The following is a 6,969-nucleotide window of genomic DNA, read 5'->3' on the forward strand; positions in this document are numbered from 1 at the left end:
TGAAGAGGAAAATAATGATGATGATCAAGGTACTTCTGATCAAGTTACTACTGAACTTCGTAGGTCCACAAGGACACGTTCCGCACCAGAGTGGTACGGCAACCCTGTCCTGGAAATCATGTTGTTAGACAACGGTGAACCTTCGAACTATGAAGAAGCGATAGCGGGCCCAGATTCCAACAAATGGCTTGAAGCCATGAAATCCGAGATAGAATCCATGTATGAAAACAAAGTATGGACTTTGACTGACTTGCCCGATGATCGGCGAGCGATAGAAAACAAATGGATCTTTAAGAAGAAGACGGACGCGGATGGTAATGTCACCATCTATAAAGCTCGACTTGTCGCTAAGGGTTATTGGCAAGTTCAAGGGATTGACTACGATGAGACTTTCTCTCCCGTAGCGAAGCTTAAGTCCGTCCGAATCATGTTAGCAATTGCTGCATACTATGATTATGAGATATGGCAGATGGACGTCAAAACGGCATTTCTTAACGGGCATCTTAAGGAAGAACTGTATATGATGCAGCCGGAAGGTTTTGTCGATCCTAAGAACGCTGACAAAGTATGCAAGCTCCAGCGATCCATTTATGGGCTGGTGCAAGCATCTCGGAGTTGGAACATTCGCTTTGATGAGATGATCAAAGCGTTTGGGTTTATGCAGACTTATGGAGAAGCCTGCGTTTACAAGAAAGTGAGTGGGAGCTCTATAGCATTTCTCATATTATATGTAGATGACATACTTTTGATGTGAAATAATATAGAATTCTTAGACAGTATTAAGGCCTACTTGAATAAGTGTTTTTCAATGAAGGATCTTGGAGAAGCTGCTTACATATTAGGCATCAAGATCTATAGGGATAGATCAAGACGCCTCATAGGTCTTTCACAAAGCACATACCTTGATAAAATTTTGAAGAAGTTCAAAATGGATCAGTCCAAGAAAGGGTTCTTGCCTGTACTGCAAGGTGTGAGATTGAGCTCGGCTCAATGCCCGACCACGGCAAAAGATAAAGAAGAGATGAGCGTCATCCCCTATGCCTCAGCCATAGGATCTATTATGTATGCCATGCTGTGTACCAGACCTGATGTAAACCTTGCCGTAAGTTTGGTAGGAAGGTACTAAAGTAATCCCGGCAAGGAACACTGGACAGCGGTCAAGAATATCCTGAAGTACCTGAAAAGGACAAAGGACATGTTTCTCGTTTATGGAGGTGACGAAGAGCTCGTCGTAAAGGGTTACGTCGACGCTAGCTTCGACACAGATCTAGATGACTCTAAGTCACAAACCGGATACGTGTATATGTTGAATGGTGGAGCAGTAAGCTGGTGCAGCTGCAAGCAGAGCGTCGTGGCGGGATCTACATGTGAAGCGGAGTACATGGCAGCCTCGGAGGTAGCGCATGAAGCTATTTGGGTGAAGGAGTTCATCACCGACCTAGGAGTCATACCCAATGTGTCGGGGCCGATCAAACTCTTCTGTGACAACACTGGAGCTATTGCCCTCGCCAAGGAGCCTAGGTTTCACAAGAAGACCAGGCACATCAAGCGTCGTTTCAACTCCATCCGAGAAAATGTTCAAGATGGAGACATAGATATTTGCAAAGTACATACGGATCTGAATGTCGCAGATCCGTTGACTAAACCTCTCTCGCGAGCAAAACATGATCAACACCAGAACTCTATGGGTGTTCGATTCATCACAATGTAACTAGATTATTGACTCTAGTGCAAGTGGGAGACTGTTGGAAATATGCCCTAGAGGCAATAATAAAAGGGTTATTATTATATTTCCTTGTTCATGATAATTGTCTTTTATTCATGCTATAATTGTATTATCCGAAAATCGTAATACACGTGTGAATACATAGACCATAACATGTCCCTAGTGAGCCTCTACTTGACTAGCTCGTTGGTTGACAGATAGTCATGGTTTCTGACTATGGACATTTGATATCATTGACAACGGGATCACATCAATAGGACAATGATGTGATGGACGAGACCCAATCCTAAGCATAGCACAAGATCGTGTAGTTCGTTTTGCTAGAGCTTTTCCAATGTCAAGTATCTCTTCCTTAGACCATGAGATCGTGTAACTCCCGGATACCGTAAGAGTGCTTTGGGTGTACCAAACGTCACAATGTAACTGGGTGACTATAAAGGTGCACTACAGGTATCTCCGAAAGTGTCTGTTGGGTTGACACGGACCGAGACTGGGATTTGTCACTCCGTATGACGGAGAGGTGTCTCTGGGCCCACTCGGTAATGCATCATCACAATGAGCTCAAAGTGATCAAGTGTTTGATCACGGGATCATGCATTACGGTACGACTAAAGTGACTTGCCGGTAACGAGACTGAACGAGGTATTGGGATACCGACGATCGAGTCTCGGGCATGTAACGTACCGAATGACAAAGGGAATTGTATACGGGGTTGTTCTAATCCTCGACATCGTGGTTCATCCGATGAGATCATCGAGGAGCATGTGGGAGCCAACATGGGAATCCAGATCCTGCTGTTGGTTATTGCCCGAGAGCCGTCTCGGTCATGACTACGTGTCTCCCGAACCCGTATGGTCTACACACTTAAGGTTCGGTGACGCTAGGGTTGTATGAATATGAGTATGCAGCATACCGAATGTTGTTCGGAGTCCCGGATGAGATCCCGGACGTCATGAGGAGTTTCGGAATGGTCCGGAGGTAAAGAATTATATATAGGAAGTGGTATTTCGGCCATCGGGAAAGTTTCGGGGTCACCCGGTATTGTACCGGGACCACCGGAAGTGTCCCGGGGGGTCCACCGGGTGGGGCCACCCATCCCGGAGGGCCCCATGGGCTGAAGTGGGAGGGGAGCCAGCCCATAGTGGGCTGGTGCGCCCCCCTAGGCCCACCCCCTGCGCCTAGGGTTGAAACCCTAGGGTGGGGGGGGGGCGCACCACATGCCTTGGGGGGCACTCCTCCCCCCTTGGCCGCCGCCCCCTTGGGAGATTGAATCTCCCAGGGCCGGCGCCCCCCTGGGGGGCTATATAAAGGGAGGGGGGGAGAGGGGCAGCCGCACCCTGAAGTCCTGGCGCCCCCTCCCCTGCTACACCTCTTCCTCCTCCGTCACGTGCTTGGCGAAGCCCTGCCGGAGTGCTGCTGTTCCACCACCACCACGTTGTTGTGCTGCTGCTGGAGCCATCATCATCAACCTCTCCTCCCCCCTTGCTGGATCAAGAAGGAGGAGACGTCACACGCACCGTACGTGTGTTGAACGTGGAGGTGCCGTCCGTTCGGCGCTAGGATCTCCGGTGATCTGAATCACGGCGAGTACGACTCCATCATCACCGCTCCCTCTAACGCTTCCGTACGCGATCTACAAGTGGTATGTAGATGCAAACTCACTCCCTTGACTCGTTGCTTAGATGAACTCATAGATGGATCTTGGTGAAACTGTAGGAAAAATTTTAATTTTCTGCAACGTTCCCCAACACCCCTGCCCCCCTCTGACCCTGCTTCTTGATTTCGATTTGTGTCGTACCCTGTGCGAACCCGCTGCTGCTTATCCCGTCACTGTCGCGTGCTGTCGAGTTAGCTTCTCATGCCACTGCTGTATGATTTCGTATGACGAGTCGATTAGAGGAGATGGGCGGAGTGGGCAATTTTGGGATGCATGTCGTGCTAGGATCTACTCCCTCCGTTCCTAAATACTTGTCTTTCTAGAGATTTCAACAAGTGACTACATACGGCGCAAAATGAGTGAATTTACACTTTAAAATATGTCTACATACATCCGTATGTTGAGTCCATTTGAAATGCCTAGAAAGACAAGTATTTAGGAACGGAGGGAGTACTATGCAGGAGGTAGGCAGGAGCTGGCAGTAGGCCGCGTCGGTTCTCAGTCAAGTCCCAAAGGACGCAACAGCCCCTGGGAGAGTTTTTTCTTGCAAATAACTGCGCCAATAGATGGGATTCGCCCGAGATGGTGCTCTGAGGAAGAGTTTAGGCATAACACTGGATTAAGAGGCTTGACAATCGGTCATGGTTAACCTGACCATAAAACTTCAGAAGCTAATCCTACAAAGATAACGAACTCGATAATGCAGGCTGGTCATGATTGAACTGATCACTGAGTTAACTATGTTTTTAGGATTGGTTTCTTTTGTTTTATCTTCTGGGCAATCGTCGTTGCTAGTGCCATCAGGGGTTGAATAGGTTGACGACAACACACTTGTTATTGATGAACACAATGATTAAAGAGAACCAACCTGCTTCTGTTGATTTCTGCTACACCGTTTCTACCTTTTTGCGTGTAGAACCATTCTTGAGCCTGAATGGTACTACTTTTCTTATTTTTTGTCTTTTTTGTTCTTATGAAAAATCTTTTGTTCATTTTATTATATACATGCTAGAGCACACCTCACGAGGATCACCTTTGAATCATGCTAAGTTACAAAGTTGGCAATACCTTTGAATCACCTTCGCCCCTCCCGCGTGCTGAACATGTGCAGGTGGACTTGTTGCTCCATGTTCTGCAGCTGCAGGCGCATCTTCAGTTTACTGCCTGTTTTTGCTAACCAATGTGGCAATGGAAGCATGCATGGTTTGGCTATATGAAGTTCATCAAATCATAAAAGAGTGAATAGGTGTTGGCTTAGCAGTACTCGGACTAGTAGCTAGCAGTACTCGGATGACTAACTGACTGTGTATTACAATTGCTGGGTGCACTTATGATACACTTAGTGTGCCACCTCCAGATGACCAACTGACTGTGTATTTGTACTAGCACGTGCCGACGAAGCAGGAACACAGAGTTGCAGAGAGCAGCAGCTCGCAATCGTGGTCAGGGACCGACCGTCCGAGAGTAGACCGTGGAGACGTGGAGTTCAGTCCAGGCAGTTCCTTGTAATATTTTGGATCTCATTTTTGTTATGATGAATTGATATATAATGATGTTTGATCTGCTTCTGCTTGATTCCTTACTTGTTGACATTGCAGTCACGTAGATTTTGCTGGTTGTGGCATTGCTTGAATTTGGGTTATTGGATAGCTGGAGCTGCGTAGGATTTCTTCTAATTTACTACAGGAGACGAAGACCACGCTTCATGAATTCAGGTGCTCTCTCTCATTTTTCTTGTAACAATGTTGCCAAAAAGGCATTTCTCTGGTTGTGGCAAAATAAAAGAAAGAAGAAACTTGTAGATAAAATCATTGGAGCTTTTATATCCAAATCCTATAATTGTATACTCTCTCTGCTCCCAGGGCGCCCCCGAGGTGGTCATGTGGGATCCTCTCGAACAGCTCGTGCTCGCTGTTGACTTCGATGGCAGGGTCACCCGCTCCATCGGCCCCCTCTCCGGCGGGATGTACTACTCGGATTTCATCCCCTACGTCAACTCATACACAGAGATCTACATGTACTACTCGGATTAAACTCTGTTCTGCTGTACAATTACACTCGCAAGCTGTCTTACCGTATTATTGGATCTGTTAATCACTGCCTACATGTTAAATCGGTTTGATTTTGAGATGCAGCGAGACTTTAATGTTTCTGAATTCTGATGTGCAAGCATCTCTACGTCAGTTGAACTTTGCACGACTGTTCCTGTAGATCAATGGTGATATCAGCATGCATCCTAATTGTCAACCTCGAGTCTGCACTTCTGTATGTTTTTCATGTGAAACACTTATGCATGACTAATTGTTAAGTTGATACAATTTCTTTGGTAGACAAGCATGGAAATATGTTTTAACTTCCCTGAAAATTGAACTTTTCTTAACAAATCAAGAACTCCCCTCATTATGTGAAACACCTATGCATATGACTAATTCTGCACGGCAATTCTGTTCAATTCTGATTTCTTTGGTAGTCAATTCTGTTCAATTGTGAAACACCTATGCATATGACTGTGACAGCATGTCTACATCAGTACAACTTTGCATGCATATTTTATTGACTAGATATATACGTGTTGACTATTCGTCTATTCCTATGTACTGCATACTTTGTAATGTAGTTTGCTTGTATGGTGTTTGTGAAAATGTTAGTATGAAAATAATTGATATTGGTGACAGCGTACATGGCCATTAGAAACGCGGAAGCTTACGGTGGCTACGGTCGCCACGCTCTGCTTCTCCTGGTCTCTGTGTACCCTGCTTGCATACTGTCTATTCGTGATTTATTCTAGCAAGTATCCGTTCATGAGAAATAAGCTCTCCAGGATTCACCAGACCAACAACTAGTTCTAGCATGTTTATTTCAAGCAATTTCTGATTCATGCTGTTTGATGAACCAGTACCCATGTCGGGAGACTAGTAGAACTTGCAAACTTTAGTCACTTATCCTGCTGTTCATGTCCATAGTGATGAGCATTTATGTGTATTGCTATTTGCCTCTGGTGACATGTGAGAAGCGCTCATCTATATGCTTATATTTTGAGCAGCTGGGTACAACTACAATTGCAAAATCATCCAGCCAAATTTTGGGAGGATGGCATAAAAGATTACATAACCCATGCTTTTGAAATCATGGTAAGCTTCACAAGCTTGTAAGGTGTTTTCTATTTTCAAGTGACTTTACATCAAGTTATTGTTTCTCAACAGAAATTCTAGACTATGTAGCTTTTTATTGTTCTCTCCACTTATTTGTACAGCCAAGGATGCTTACTTAACTGTATAGCTCTTTATTGTTCTTTTCTAGTATTTATGCTCCATTCCGAAATCTATTGTGCACTGCCAAGTCCATGAGGCGAAGCGCTCACTGCTCGACTATTTCTTTACTGAACTGGGAGCAACAAAGGCAAGGTATTCAAAACAAGCTGAAGTCCTTTTGATTCTTGATTTCTAGCATACAAATGCAACCTGATTGGTGATGTTACTGTAGATATGATGTAGGTTCAATGCTTACAATTTTTTGATGTGATGCATGTCACCTTTCGAAATATGAAGATGCTCTATCACTGTTGCTGGCAATCTAGCATATCATA

General features: G+C 45.1%; 1 long non-coding RNA gene across 1 annotated transcript; it reads left to right on the top strand.

The window, feature by feature from the left end:
• The first annotated feature begins 4,644 nt into the window (after positions 1 to 4,644).
• Positions 4,645 to 5,488, top strand: LOC119301147. Its single transcript, XR_005146898.1, has 3 exons — positions 4,645 to 4,888; positions 4,982 to 5,098; positions 5,246 to 5,488. It is a non-coding gene; the product is annotated as an uncharacterized LOC119301147 (long non-coding RNA).
• The last annotated feature ends 1,481 nt before the right edge of the window (positions 5,489 to 6,969 follow it).

The sequence above is a fragment of the Triticum dicoccoides genome, chromosome 1B, assembly GCF_002162155.2.
Source record: "Triticum dicoccoides isolate Atlit2015 ecotype Zavitan chromosome 1B, WEW_v2.0, whole genome shotgun sequence".
NCBI lineage: Eukaryota > Viridiplantae > Streptophyta > Magnoliopsida > Poales > Poaceae > Triticum > Triticum dicoccoides.